The sequence below is a fragment of the Nannospalax galili genome, unplaced genomic scaffold (genome assembly GCF_000622305.1).
Source record: "Nannospalax galili isolate Female #2095 unplaced genomic scaffold, S.galili_v1.0 scaffold1237, whole genome shotgun sequence".
In the NCBI taxonomy this organism is placed as follows: Eukaryota; Metazoa; Chordata; class Mammalia; order Rodentia; family Spalacidae; genus Nannospalax; species Nannospalax galili.
The window spans coordinates 180,457-196,680 of NW_008339764.1; the positions used below are offsets into that span (position 1 = coordinate 180,457).

The window sequence follows — 16,224 nt, forward strand, 5'->3', positions numbered from 1 at the left end:
GGGCAGGGGGGGCGGCAGTGCTTAGTAAGGATGCTTTATTTCAGTTTAGCTTATTTTTGTTTTCTCTCATGTTACCAAAATTAAACCACACAAACATGTAACTGAGGAAGAACTCTAAATGTTTGAACTGCCCTTGGTTTTCGGGAATTCTCTTCACCTTAGTTTCTTCATACATACTCTTATGGTGTTGTACTATCACATTTTAGTGGCCTTGTTCACTTCCAAAAACTGTTTTATTAAAATGATTGATAAGACTGGTTTTGATGTTTTTTCTTAACTCACATCTGGATAGTTAGCAGTGAGGTGGTCAGAAGCCACCTACTGCTGCTGAGAGGAGGAAGGGTGTAGATTTCCAGCCAGATTGCTAGCCTATGAGTAATTGGGATGTTACTCTCCCTCACCAGGGATTAAGTTGAATGCATTTTGTTTTAGAATGTTTTGGTGGTGATTCTTTGAAAGGAATAATTACAACTTTTACTTGTTGAGGCTTTACAGTGTCAGCACAGTTTCACTCTCCATTATTTAATTACTACTATTCTTGTGTGTGCGTGTGTGTGTGTGTGTGTGTGTGTGTGTGTGTGTGCGCATATATGTGGGTGAGGGTGCCCACACTCGTGTACAGGCCAGAATAGGACATGGGGTGCTTCTTCCTCTGTTGCTCTTTGCCTTATTGCGTTGAGATAGGGTCTCTCACTGAATGGGAAGCTCACTAGTCGGCCAACCAGCCAGCTTTCTCAGGATCTGCCTCTCTTTGTACCCCAATATAGACATTGTGTGGTTTTTAATGTGTGTGCTGGGTTTAGAACTCAGGTCCTTATGCTTACAGATCAAGCATTTTTACCCACTGAGCCATCTCCCCAGCCTTGTACTTGTGTAATTTCCAGGAGGAATTTATTATTTATTTAAATACATTTATTTATTTAATTATTAATTAATTAATTAATTGAGACAGGTCTTAACTCCCTATGTAGAATGGGCTGGCCTCAAAATCAAAGAGATCTGCCTGCCTCTGCCTGCTGAGTGATAGGAGATCTTGCCTGGCTAGAGGAGACTTTTTTGTATATTTAGATTAATATGAATTTCTTCTTTTTATTAAATTTCCTTTTAGCTGATATAAATATTATACATAGTAATGATTTGTCTTGTAATTTTTTGAAGTGTATATACATTGCATACTGTTTAAATCAGGTTAAACATTTATCCCCTCAAACATTTTTTTGTGTGGATTTTTTTTTTTTTTTTTGGTGTTGGGGCCAGAACCCATGGCCTCATAGATGCTAGGCAAAGGTTCTACCACTGGGCTGTATCTAACCCTCATTTTGCATTTTTTTTTTGAGACTAAATCTCCTAATGCAGGCAGTCTGTAAACTTGTGATTTTCTTGCTTCAGTGGGATTTCAGGTCTATACCATCGGGCCCCACATTTATCATTTTTTGATGGTGGAAACTTTCCAAAGTCTTTATTCTGTTAAATATAAATTTTACACTTACTCAAATAATAGCATATTATATATAGTTCTCATGTCTTTCTTTTTTCTTAGCAAGTTACCATAGAGAACTTTCTTTAATAGTATATGAAAAGGCTTTTTTTTAGACGTGACCTTTATGTAACCAGTTCTATCCTGAAAGATGTTAATGTTGTTTCTAATATTGCTATTGCAGACAGTGCTATGGTAAATACTATATACACACACACGTACACACATACATTGGTGGGCCATTTTGATAAATTGTGTTAATTGCCACATTTACACACTGCATGAAAATTATTATTCTGTGTTCCTTCCACTCCTGTCCTATTCTTACTGAGAAATTTTTTGTTTTTCTGGCAAGCATTATAAATGCATCTTATTTAATCCTTATACCAGCCTTTGGAATACTGGCATTATTCCCATTGGCCAAAACTGCTGAGTTCATGGCTGGTATAGAAGAGCTGACTTTCCAGCAGCCAAGCTCAGTTGCCATCCTAATAATTTGCTTTATCTTAAGTATAGTTGCCTTCGTTGTTCCTCGATCAGATATTTAGAAGGATATGGTTTTCTTCCTCCTTCCTCTCAGCTTCTCTGTCCTCGTTGTCCTCTCTCCCTCCCTCCTTCCTCCCTCCTTCCTTCCTTCGTTTTTTCTTTTACATTTTTTTTTTTTTTTTTTTTTTTTTTGCTACAGGGTCATGCTTTATAGCTTAGATGGGCCTCAAACTCATTATGTGATCCTTTTGCCTCAACTTATTGAGTGTTGGGGTTACAGGCATGTGCCACCATGCCTGGGCCTCAAGGCTGTGATATCCTTCAGTTACATATGTATGTATAAAAAAAAGTATATATATATGCATATATTCTTACAGTATATACATATGATCCAAGTTAACTTTGAATAATAAAAAATTAGTGACATTTGCATATCTCTGTTAAAATATTACAAATCTTCTTTTACCAATGGATTTTGATTGTTTCTTGACTGAATTTGCAAATAGTTTTTATTTCAGATTTTCATCTAGAGTCTAGTTAATATATTTTGCATGGAAATATACATAAGTAATATAGCCTGTAAATTTTAAGACATTTTGTGCTTAATTTTAAATGTGAAGTGTCCATGTGAAAGCATTTTGTTAGAATTTATTTTTATTCAAGTGAGGGAGTAACTTTTTTCTTCTAAAGATTGTGATAAGGGAAGATACTATGTATTTATTTTAATAACATCATTTTATATTAAATTTTGACTTCCTATTTTAACTTACTAAAGAAAGTTGTTGCTTAGTTTAAATTTTTTTACATTGTTTATTGTTTGTGTGTATGTGGATGCTTGTGGGTGTTTGCATGTCTTGTGGAGCTTAGTTTTCTTCTTTTACCATGTGGGTTCTGGGGATTGAATTCAGGTGCCTTTACTTGCCAAATTATTAAGATATTTCAAGCCCTTAGTTTAAATATTTCAAGTTTTACTGGACGTTCAGAAATGAATTGACACCTAAATGAAACAAACTCAATCATTAATTTGTTATTTGGTGGTAGTGATGTGAAGAGCACATAGCTATTCTGTGGTCCTATGCCTTTAAAAAGTTTTTATGTGCTTCAGATCCCTGGCAGACAGCTTGAGGTGCTAGCTCCATGTTGTGATGCTGATGCGAGGGAACACTCTGTACATACCTACATGCCCTCCCCTGGCACAGAGAAATGCTTTTCTTGTGTAGACAGAGTGCTAATTAAAGGATTTTGAACATACTGATTGAAAGAGACCACGGTAACAAAGCTGTTGAGTTATTTCGGTTCTCTTACAAAAGTCTCTGCCATCTCTGGTGACCTTTTTGGGGCTTGTGCAGTGGGGCATGCAATTCATTCTGGACTGGATGGCACTGGAAGGGGAGGGGAAGAGAGAAGGGAATGTTGGCTCAACCTGGCTGCTAGGCTGTTGGCCTTTTATTATAGTTATTTTTAATCCCTTGTATGGTTTAGTTTAAACATGCCTAGTAGCAGTGCCTAATGAAGATTTGTGCCTAATAACTAACTTATATTGTGGCAAGATTATTAATGTTATAAATGTTTAACTTACTGTCATCTTAATTAGTCTCTGATTATACTTATTCTGCTTTATTATGTAGAATTGCTGGAATATTTTTTAATGGTCTTGATACTAGTTAATAGTATCAAGAAGCAGTTAAAACCTGACAGCATGCCTTAAAACATGTAATTTAATGATTCTTTAATGATACACACAAAATTTTTAGCAAGGTTTAGCAGTCTCTCAATTGTTACCTTTTATAACAGTATAAAATAAAATAAATTATTTAGAGATTTGAAACATTAAATCTCCCATAGTTACAGGGAATATATCAGTTATCTTATTACTGTTACCATTACCTTGCTTAAGATCTGTTAAAATTGAAAAAAACTCACAAGTTTGTACTTAGCTAGGAATCTGCACCTTTATTTTTAGAATTCAAAAGTATACAGTGTTTCCTTTGATGAGATGTGTTGAACTCCAACCATTTACATTCCTTAGAACACAGGAACTTTGGGGTATCAAGTTGTGTTTTGAGGTAAATAAGCCACTGGAAAAGACTTGAACATTTTGTTTTCCTGAGATTTTGTTGTATTAGCATATAAATATGCTGACTGTGACCTATTTCATAAAGAATACAAAGTAAAAAAAAAAAAACATTATTTTACCAAACTTTGTTCATGATCTATTTTGTGTGAGTTTTGAATAGTATTTTGTGGGTGGAGTTCTAAGGTAGGCATAATAATACTTGCCAAGTTTTTAAAAAGACCCTCACATTGTGGTAACAGCATGATCACATGGCATTGTCTTCAGCTTTATCCTTAAAATGGAGTGTTGGCTCTAGGAGTTTGCAGTCTGTGTTTTTATGACCCTGTGTTTGTGGAAATAGCCCTGAAGCCATGGAATGTAGGGATGGGTTTCACTGTAGCAGTGTGGGTTTTGTTGGTCTTTGGCAGTATATTTATAAGAAATAGGAGACTAGTTGCACAATTCAAGGCTATATTTTGGCAAACTAGTTCCCTCCTGATTGAATTATAAGAAAGACTATTTATTTGCGTACAAACATCTTTTAAAGTCAAGATCTTAAAGTTGTAATACTTTGCTGTGTATCATTTTCTGATGTATGACCCTAGGGTGTCTTTCTTTACTTCTAGTATTTGGATTTCCTGGACATGATCTCCCAATTCTGTGTTAACCACATTTTAGAAGCTGCCTTAGCAGATTAGAATAAGGTCAGAGTTTTTAAAATACTGTTGTGACTTTGATTCTCAAGACTTAGAGGAGAATAAATTGTTACAAGTTCAGGCAGAATTTCAATTGAATTTGAAAAACACAAGAAATGACCATTTCCTGGAGTATGGAACTCAGTTTGGGAATGTATCACAGAACAGAGAAGGACAGAATTGTGAAACTCTTTCTGTGACTTTGTTTACTCAGTAGTTACAGGAGTTTTTGTTTATTTATTTACTCAGTAGTTACCTTCTAGAAGCCATTGAAGAAGATACAGAGTGATGGGAAACACAAAGGTTAGGTAAGAAATAAGTCAGTACTGCAGTACCAGATAATATGTTAGACCTATTGCATGACAATATTTGATGAAATGCCAAAATATTGGAAGTGTTTCTTGATTTTAGTGGTTGTAAATTTTTTCTATTTGTAGACATTTGCTTCATCAAAAGGTATTAGTGGGAATGGTCCTCGAAGGATAGAATTTGAACATCTCCAGATCTACAGTTTTCTGTTAGTTTTCAGTGTACAGTGAGGATGAACACTTCTCTTGCCATTGCTTGGCTCCTGGTTACGCTGTGAATTCAGTTGAGTGATTCTCCACACATACCAGCTAGTTTCTCTTCTGGAGGACAGAGAGACCCTCAGTTCTTTTAAGCTGAAATGAGAGAACCATCCTACCTAGACTTGGTGGGCCCATTCTTAATTGAGTCATTATGCCAAGTTACAAAGTTAATTTAGTCGATGCAAGTACATAATGTATATTTCACATGTATATTCACCCTGCTTTTAAAATATTAATTACCTTTTTCAGTGGTGCTTGAGATCCTGTCCTTTCTGATGTGGTAGTTTTCTCTTTTGTGGTCACAAATGTCAACTCCTTAAGATAATTCTGAATGTAGTTTTCTCATTTATTATAAAGAAATAAAAATCTTAGTATATTTTATTGCAAACGTAATTTTAGAGAAGAAAAAAAAGAATTTGCTTATTTGCTCTTAACAAATATTGAGTACTTGGAGAAGATGTCTTTTAAGAGGAATTTTACTGGTCAGAACATCTTTTGTATCTGGTGGAAAAACAATTCTGTAGAGTTCGGGCAAAGGAAGAATAGCAGTTTAGATCTAAGTAGAGAAGGGTTTTCAGTATAACCCGTTCCTCTAGTTAGGAATTAGTACCACCCATAAATGGTTGACGTTTGTGATCTTACTTTGGATTATTTTTCAGACCTTTTGATGGTGCTGGTCTGGGTGCATGTGAATGTGGGAGTAACCTGTAGTCCCTGTCCATGGCGCCTTATTTGCAGTTGTTCTTGCCCAGATTCCCATTTCCTCAGGGCCATAACCTTTTCTTCAAATATTGGCTGAATGAAGGCAAAAATCTTGATAAGATTTCATTAATCTAGATGCAAATACTGCTGTTGACAAAAAAGATCTTGTTCCTTTGGCGTCTTATAAGGGGTTATTGTGTTTCAGCTTTGCAATTGAGACTCTAGGCCTTGATTTCAGTTTCTGAGATGAAAAACAATATTGAGTATGTAATGTAAAATGTAAATTTGACAAAATGAGACACTAGACACCAGTGTCCACATGTGTAAGTAATGACAGGGGAATGAAAAGGGAAAACATGCATTGGAGTCACTGAAGAGCAGTGACTTTACTGATTCTCAGCTGTTTCAGGTGTAGAACCACTCACTACACAGCCCTACTAAGAAGGCAGCTTTGTCTTTTAATTCACTGAGAGAAAAATCAGGATATTTCTTTAGGTAATAATAAGCTGACTGTACAAGTAGTGCACACTGAATTTTAAAGTTAGCTTTGAAAGTTTTTTAATGTCACTTAAACTAAATTTCTTAAGGTTTTTTTTGTTTGTTTGTTTTTTGTTTTTTTTGGTCTTTTTGAGACAGGGTCTCCCTGTAGCCACAGCTGGCCTGGATTCGTGGTGGAGACCAGGCTGACCTCGAACTCACAGAGATCCTCCTGCCTCTGCCTCCCAAGTGCTGGGATTAAAGGCTTGCGATATACACTTTGCCCATCTTCCCTCACTTTTTTCTTGTTGTTAATGGAGTAATCTATCCATTCATAGATATTCAAACAAAGTTCACTCTCTTTGTTGGCTTTTAGAACTCTGGGAGGGCGAAACAGTGACAGCACGTGTTCCTGAAAGGCCATTGAATGTAGGAGCATAAAATAAACTTCAGGGGTTAACAGGAAAAAATGAAAAAGAAAAAGATATGAAGAAAAATAAAAGTAATTTTTGGACATCTACAAACTTAGTCAAATTTGGTATTTAAGAAATCTTGCTTAATCCTTTACCCCTTCCTGTTTTCTTTAGGCAAAACATTCATATGGCTCAAAATTCAAAACAAAACAAAACACAAAAACCATGAATCTTTTTGCCCTGTTACTTCTGGAAGAAACCTGTTTTAGCAGTTTTTTGCATTTACTTCCGTAGCTAATGTATATAAATATATGTAGATAGGCATACTTCCTCCTTTCAACACAAATACTATTATCTTTAAGAAAGAAAATCTTGCTGGGTTTGGATTTTGATCCCAGCATTCAAGAGGCAAAGGCAGAGGCAGGTGGATCTCTCTGAGTTCAAGGCCAACCTGGTCTACATAGTGAGTTCCAGACCAGATGGGGCTTTAGGGATAGGATACCCTGTCTCAAAAAGAAGATCTTGGTACTTTCTTACTTCTCTTAGCTCCAGTTAAAATTTCTTCCTTTTTTTTTTTTCTTTAAAAAAACCCCAAACTGCTATGCTGCATTTGGATATGCCATAATTTGTTCAAGCAGTTCAAATTGTGGACCCTTGGGTTCTTCATAAATCTATTGCTTTTACCGACAGTATAATTTTTGCCCACAGTCACACACACACGCGAGTATCTTTGTCAGACAAATTCCTAGAAATGGAATGGCAGGTCAGAGGGTTGTATTCATTTGTAATTTTGGTTGCTATTGCCATATCTCTGTAGAGACACTCCCCTTCATGATACAGAACTGTCTGCTTCCCCATACCTGTGCTAGCTTGAGTTTCGATAGACTTTGATCTTTCCTAATCAGATGGGCCAAGTTCCAGCTGTTATTCTTTTACAGTATTTAATTACAAGTATTTTATTAAAAAATTCTTTTTAAAATGTGGTTCATTTTCTGTTTGCAGTAGAACATATGAAATAAAAATATGCTGCCCTTGGAATATTACTATTAATTTCTTAGGGGTACTTAAAATTCCTTCATCCAGAGCTTTTCCTAATATATATGTCTTTCATTTGTTTCCTATTTTTAAACAGATTTCCTCTCTGTTACCATAATTCTCCCAATTATACGGAAAAGCACTTTGTGTGTGTGTATTCATGTGTGAAGGCCACAGGTCAATGGTAGATGTCTTCCCAGTCACTTTCTATCTATTTTTTTAGATACACTCACTCACTAAAGCTGGAGCTCACTGACTTGGCTAGCCTGACTGTCAGTCCTCTTGTCCCTACCACCCCAGCTCTGAGATTACAGGTCATGTGGTCACACTTTTTTTTGGTGTGGGTTATTCCTCAGATTTGCATGGCAAGCACTTTAACAGCCATCACCTCACCCTATCCTCCTCTGTGTGTACATAACAATTTTTGGTACTGTTCTGTCATGACTGAAAAATTAAGCAAATCACATTTAATAGCTTCGAAGTTGTTATCTTTGAAGTTTCTCCAGTTGCTTGATGAACTGTATGGTTTCGAGTCCTGTTCTTCTCTAGCTCTCTTTATATGTTATGACATGGAGCTGACCACAATGAGGTGTTTGTTCTTCTTGTGGGACATAATAAATTCAACCCTGAAATGTGTTGATAGGAAGTTTTAAATGTGATAAGTTTTAAACTAAGAAAGAATCCCTCATTTCTGTAAATTATTGAACATTTTTCCTCCAAGGTTCAAAAAATGATTTATCCATAGCTACCATTTTCACAGATAAATTTTGAATTATCAAAAGAGGAAGTAATTTTTATGATAATAATTGAGCATCATTTACCATTGACTGGACCCAGGGATTTATGGGCTGCAATTGAGTTCCAGTGGGAATCTGTGTAGTCAGATTTCTGTTATTGTGATAAATAATAGATAATCAGCTTCTAGAGAAGGTTTATTTTGGCTCATCACTTACAGATATTTCAGTTGATGACTGAACATAGCTATTGCTTTTAGGTTTGTGGTTGGGGTCAGCACATCACCATGGCGAGAGCACGTCATGGCAGTGGTTTACTTCATAGCTGTGATGCAGAAATGAGAGGACATAGGAGGGACCAATGTCCCAATATGTCCTTCAGGAGTATGTCCCCAGTGACAGAGGCTCTTTTATGGTGTTCTACATCTTGAAGTTTCTTCTCCCCAGTGACAGAGGCTCTTTTATGGAGTTCTACGTCTTGAAGTTTCTTCTCCCTCCCAGTAGTGCCAACCTGGGCACTAAGCCTTTAAGAAATAGGTCTTTGAAGGACATAAAAGATCTAAACAAAAGCAAGATCAGTTAATAGCCCAACATTTTAAAAGCAGGTTGTGAATATGTTCTGAAAGTATTTTTCTTCTTGAGAAAAGATGCTTCAAGACAAATATCCTTTGAAAAACAAATGTTTTATGTTTTATGTAGGACATTTTAGGAGACATTCTAGAGAAAGAAGCTATTTGTGAATACAAGTAGTACTATGTAATTTTCATGACATTGGTGGGTCCCTTGAAGTATCTCTGCTAACTTTCAAATGTTCCACAAATGCTTCTGGTATTTTTATGCTAGGCATTTCTGGTTTGTTTATATGTACCTCTTTCCGTTTTTAGATGATCCTACTTGTTTGGCATCCAGTTCTCAGAGTGATAACCTTGATATTTTAGCAGACAAAGGTGTTTCCAAATTCAGGCTTATCCCCTCTTGGGCTAGTTCCTTATCCTCAGGAGGGCCACACAAGAATTGCAGAATCCTGCACTTAATACCGCCCTATTTAAGAACTGTAAGAATGTCTCATCTGTTAAATTCTTGCTTAGCTCTGCTGCCTGTCATCTATCCATCAGTTTGATACAACTGTGTTTCTGATCCAGAATGTCAGCTTTGAACTCCAGCATCCTTGTTTTCTGTTCTTTGTGCAAACTCCTTTTGTTTTTTTGTTTTTTGTTATCCCTAACACTCTGCATCCCTTCTAGGTACACTCATATGCTAGGTGCTCTTTAAGACATTTGACTAGTTTAGCTCATTTGGGACTCTGTCCTTTCCTGTATTAAATTGTACTGATTAAAATATGCTAACATTTATCGAGCCTTTGTTATTGTCTAGGTACTGTTGTAGCTATTTTGTACATGTTTCGTTATTTAATCCTCATAAATTTCCTATGGGGGAGAGTAAATATCTTCCTTTTTAATATCTTACTTTGTAGATGAAGAAACTGAGAGACAGAAGTTAAGCAGTATAGCCTAAATTACTCAACTAGTAATTGGGTGGGTTCAGATTTAACACCAGTCAAACTGAATAGTATTCATTCTTTCGATCTTTAAACTCTATTTCTTAGGAATAGATGCTAGCCTTCTCCAAAGATAGCTGGGTATGTGTGTATGTTTTTTAAAGAAAAGAGCTGTAGTGGTGAGTATGGTGGTGCATGCCTTTCATCCTAGCATGTGGGAGGCAAAGGCAGGCAGAGCTCTGTGAGTCTGAGACCATCCTGGTCTACACAGACAAATAGAGAGTTCCATGTCAGCCAGGGCTACAGAGTAAGACCCTGTCAACAATGACAACAACAACAACAAAAAAAAAAAAAGGAAAAGAGGACAAGAATATGTAGAACCAACAACGTACTATGAGAACAACTGAAATTAATAAGTTTGTGAAGTTTCTAGATGACTTACTCCAAATCATCAATGAGGTTTTAAAAATGTTGACTGTAGTATTTTGCCCAAGATAAGATATTTGAGTATTCAGTATTGTTTGATCATGTTTTTAACATGATCAAACACCCTGTATGCATGTATGAAATTCTCAATAAATTATTTAAAAAAATAATAAATACAATATTTTTTTAAAAAAGTGTTTCTTGAAGCTTTACCATTGGGTTCTATGTTGTAGACACATTATAAGTTGCCTTGTGTTTTTTTCTCTTTGTTTTAAATTGTTTTTTATTATAGAGTTGTTGGAACTTAGATCATGTCAACAAAATGGCCAAGGCTGGAGTATTTGGAATCTGAATTGCCATGTTCTGAATAATGTCACAGACCTTTATTTCTCAACCTGCCAATCTCTTATCAGATTTTCAGTTTAGTTGCCATAGTTCCAGTCCTTCTTGGAAATAAATGACTATTTTAATAGGTTTTGAAATCAGCTTTAGTTATGCTTATGATGTGTTAAGAACTTTTATGGTGGGGGCTGAGAGATGGATGGCAAGAGAGAACTGGCTGCTTTGGCAGAGGACCCAGTTTTGGTTCTCAACACCCACGTGGAGGCTGATAACTATCTGTAACCCCAGTTCTAGGGAATCTGATGCCCTCTTTTAGCCTCTGTGGGCATCACATGCACGTAATTCACTTATGTACATGTAGGCAAAGCACTCATACACATAAAGTAACAATAAAGAAAAATATTTTTTTAAAAAAGAACCTTTATGATAAAAGATGGAGGACTTAAAAGTTGGTATGCTGCTTATATTTTAATGCCTTAAAATAGAATACTGGTTATTAAAATATACTAAAAAGTTCTTAAAAACCTTGTCTGTGTTAGATTTTGTTTTATATGTAATGATTAAGCTAAAGTGGTAATGTTAAAACAAAAGTAGTCATATTCCTTTCAATGCAAAGGACCAGAGATAGTATTTCAGTTTTTCTTCTCTGTGTTGGTATATTTTAAGTACATGTATATGTTTCTCATCATTAGAAAGCGTACACTGAATTTTATTTATCCAAACTACATTAAAATTCTCAGTACATGATCAGTAACTATTGATTAATGATAATAAAGAACAAATGGGAAACTGGATTACAATTAGAATTTTCTTCTGGATTTGTTAATGCACATTATTGATAGAATTAACCAGTTAAACATTTTGGGTTCTCATGTTTTTAATATTAATCAGGGTTTAAATATCTAGGATATGCCTCAAAGGTTATGTCTATCCATATCCCTTTGTATCTCAAGGTATAGTCTTCCGATGTGGTTAGCCAAGTGGTCAGCCAGAGTTTGCTTTCTTTTATTAATTTTTTTTTGTGTGTATAGAAGATAGGTAGAGTTTTTATAGAGTAAATTGGAGCACTCTCAAGGGGTGTGAATGGACACTGGCCACAGAGATCATTGTGCCAGTCTATATTTTAGGCAGGTTTTATACTGTTTCTAAAATCTCTTGAACAGATAGCTTTTCCTGAGGGGTATTTTCCTGACCTGCTGATTAACAGGCTCATTTGGTTAGATGCTTATGGGACAGTGGACTGTCTTTACTCTTTATCAGAAAGTCTTTGGCTAGATAGTAAGTAATCTTATGACCTTCTGGGCAGTTCAGAGTTGGTTTTGTATATGTTTGACCCAGCAGTTCTGCTTCTGTCTTTTAGTATCATACACAGATAATATTCATTGTTGCATATTACAGCATTTCAAATGATTCGGTGAGTTGTGTTTCCCATTGAGTCTTGTAGTTATTTGATAGGACTCCATTACCTCACTATTTTTCTCATGCTCATATCCTAAAGCATTTATTTGCCTTTAAAAATAGTTTAGTTTCAAAATGTCTCTTTATGTTAACTCTAGCACTGAACTTGCTGTCTTAGGTATGTTAAGATCAATGTAGAAATGTACTTATCAAATAAGGAAGCCGATTTGTGTGTTGCGGGGCTTGGTAGTAAGAGATTTAAAAGGCGCTCTGAGCAGCGAGCTTGGTAGAACTTTCACTGTCTTTTTATCTACACTTTTTCACTTTTGGTAGAATTTATATATATGACTTTTGTTGAAAAAGAAAATATCTATTTTATCCTTTGTATGTGTTCAAACTGAGGCTTGTTTGAACATGTGTGGAAGCTAGTATAGCCCAAGAGAGCCTTGTGTTTGCATGTGCTTATCTGCATGAACAGTCAAGGATCTACAAGAGAATAAATTCAGAAATGGTAATTGGGGCATGTTCAACCATCTTTCTCAGAGAGTTTATTATTATTACTTATTTTAGGAAAGATGGAAGATGCTTGATATAGCAGGATATGTCCTCTTGGCATGGTTTTCTCATTCTGCCTTTCTTTTAGCAATTCATGACAGAGCCCTAAAGAGAGATGTTAGTTAACACATACTTCTTGTGAGCATATTGTATCAGAAGCAGATGGACATGTTTGTGTTTTTCCATAATGTCATAATTCAGATATATTGAATGACCGGAAAGTTTACCAACTATGTTGGTTTCCTTGACTGTAATTTGCCAAGTAATCTCATTTCTCTTGATATGCCCATTGGAAAACATGTTCTTTTATTCCAGTCCTAATTACTAATATCTTTAGGAGCACACATAATTCTTCATACAAATATTCAGATTATTGAATGGCTAAGAAAGTGTTAAAGAGGCTACAGAGTTCAGAAGGGCTTCAGAGTTCAGAGAGGTTGTTCCTAAGTTGAGGCAGAGAGCTGTTACAGGCTCAGAGGGAGAGGTTGTAGGAGAACAGATAAGTCTTAGGAACTGAAATGAACCCCAACTGTTCAGATATAGAGATATCAGATACAAGTCCAGGTGAAAGACCTTTCGAGGGTTGAGGATTGAAGTAGGCTGAGTGTTGAGTGGGAGCTCAGGAACAGGAGCAGGAATCCTTTGCTGTGGTATTTTTCCTGCATGAGGCTTGTGACAGTGACCAGGGGACTATTTAGTCAGTATGCCTACCACATGTTGGTCTTGGGGTGCTCCTCCTTTAGTGAGGGGGTTTCATCTGGTGTGGTTGATAAGCTAATGTTTCTTATGTTTTTATTATGATTTGGAATATTTCAGGTACCATTGTTTATTGACATAAGTAAATGACTATTTTGTGTTTCCTGACTGGCTTGTAGATGGTGGTTGTTTACTTGTGTAACCAAGCTAGGGAGTCATTCTTTCTTGACATTTGAACTCAATGGGGAGTCGAAATTGTTGTTTTATAAAATGGAATCATTTCAGGCACATCCTAAAAACTAGTATTCCATACAATATTGAGTAACCCAGATCAGACTCAGCCTGTTCTTCTTATTACTGAACTTTGATTATGTATTTGTACTTGAGTATAGAAGGTAGTTTATCAGTTCTTCAGTCCCGCACATGTTGAGCAAGTGCTTTACCACTGAGGGACATACTCAGTCTGAGAGTGGTTTTTCATTTGCTGACATACACGAACATGGGATATAATGTTGAATATAAGAAGGAGATGGAAGTAGGGGAGGGTACACATTTGGTCGTCTTTATCCATGGGTTCTCTCTATCTGTGGATTCAACCTACAAGAAAAAATTGTGTCTGTAATGGACATGTGCAGACAATTTTTTCTTGTCTTTATTCTTTAAACAGTGCAGCACAACAACTATTTACATAGCACTTACAGCAGTACTGTAAGTAGTTAGGAAATTAAAGTAATAAAGAGGATATGTTGAAGTATTATGACATTTTATTGTAGGATTTGATTGCTGAATTTGATAACTATATCAAATCAGGATGACTATATTATGTAATAGATTAAAGAAAGGAAGAGAAAGCAACTTCTAGAAGAGGACTTATAGGATAGCTGCAGGAGACAAAAAGCACACAGTTTGCACATTCAACACCTGGGGAGGAAATTATGATTCCAGGTCTTCATTTAGTGTCTGTGGTGTACTTGGTAAAGGTCTAGGCCCTGAAAATATATAGATAAGCAAGACAAGGTTATAAGCCTTGTATTCTAGTAAGAGGGACCAAAAACACAAGTAAATAAGCAATGTAACTAATATAATGATGTGCTTCAGAATAATTAGGAGAAGGAAGGACATGGGAATCTAGGCAGTCCATTCAGAAAGGCCCTTCTGACTGAAGGGGAACATTGGCTAAAGAATAAGCCAGTCATAGGAAAGACACGGGAGCCACATTACAGACACAGGTAAGTGAATTGAATTTGGGAGGGCAAATAGCTTAATATGTTCAAGAATATAAAGGCCAGGGCTGGAGAGATGACACAGTGGTTAAGAGTACTTGCTATTCTTCAGAGGACAGTTCCTAGCATCTATGTCAGGTGGCTCACAACTGCCTTTAACTCCCACTCCAGGGGATCCAGCACCCTCTTCTGGTCTCTGTGGATTCATGCATACATGTTTGCTTGCACACACACACGCACCACACACACACACACACACACACACACACACACACACAAATTAAGTCTTTTAACAAAGAAATAGAAAGGCCAGTGTGGTTGGGACTGAAATAAGCAAATGCCAGAATGAGAGCTAAAGAGGTAGTGGCAGTGACATGGTAACATTAGGGTGGCAAACTGCAGGTTTGAGAATGATTCTGATGCCTTGTGATCAGAGCTGAGCTAGAGAGTAGGTTGCTCATTGTGATTTTACTGTATCTACAAGCTGATGTACTTATAAGTTGCTTTTGATAGAAATTCCAGGAGAATCCTGAATAATTTCTTTAAGCAATGGAAAGACTCTGTAGCCTTCCAAGGATACTATTTTTGAAGTAAAACACTCCTTTTAATATGTTTATTATGAAAAGTTATTTATAGTTGTAACATATTCATGAGTTTTTACTGTTATTTGCACACTAATTGCATGTTTTCTGTTCTTTTAAATTTTCATAGTAAGAAGCAGCTTGTTTGCCAGATGGCTTCTTTCTCATTTCCTTGTGATGTTATAACCTCTTCTACTTTAATAAAGAAATATTGCATCCACATTTAGGAGTTGTTTACAAATTTTCCTGGTAGGCCATTTGTTAAGAGCCTGATTCTGAGACAAGGTGTTTTCTTTTTTTTTTTTAAACCTTAGGTCATCTCTATTCCTCTGTTGAGTTGAGAAAGGTTAAAAATGTCTATTTATTATTATTATTATTATTATTGCTATTATAATTTTGTCTTGAGACAGGTTCTCATGTTGCCCAGTTTGGCCTTGAACTTGCTATGTAAGGAGACTGATCTTGAACTTCTGATCTTCATGCCTCCTCAAATGCTGGAATTACAGATGTGGTCCACTACACCTGGCTTTAAAATACGTCAATTTTTTATTTTTATTTTATGTTTGGGGTTTTTTGAGGCAGGGTCTCCCTGTAACCCTAGCTGGCCTGGAATTTGCTGTGTAGACCAGGCTGGCCCCGCTCTCACAGAGTTCTGCCTCCCTCTGCCTCCTGAGTGCTCAGATTAAAGGCATGAAAAGAGTAATTTGGATTTTTGTTGATCAAGTCACCCAATGCCTAGAGTTGCTTGTGACCCTTTTATTAGTTTTTGTGAAGATTATTTTAGAAATGTACAGGTTTTTCATTTCTGATCCTTCAGAGAGGTCATTTGAATAGAGTTAACATCTAATAGGTAAAGGGAGA

At 36.1% G+C, this 16,224-nt stretch overlaps 1 protein-coding gene across 2 annotated transcripts in view; it reads left to right on the plus strand.

Annotated features, from left to right (window-relative positions):
• Nucleotides 1-16,224, plus strand: part of LOC115070625 (PDZ and LIM domain protein 5-like) — a 69,347-nt gene that overhangs the window by 4,054 nt on the left and 49,069 nt on the right. The window lies entirely within an intron of this gene.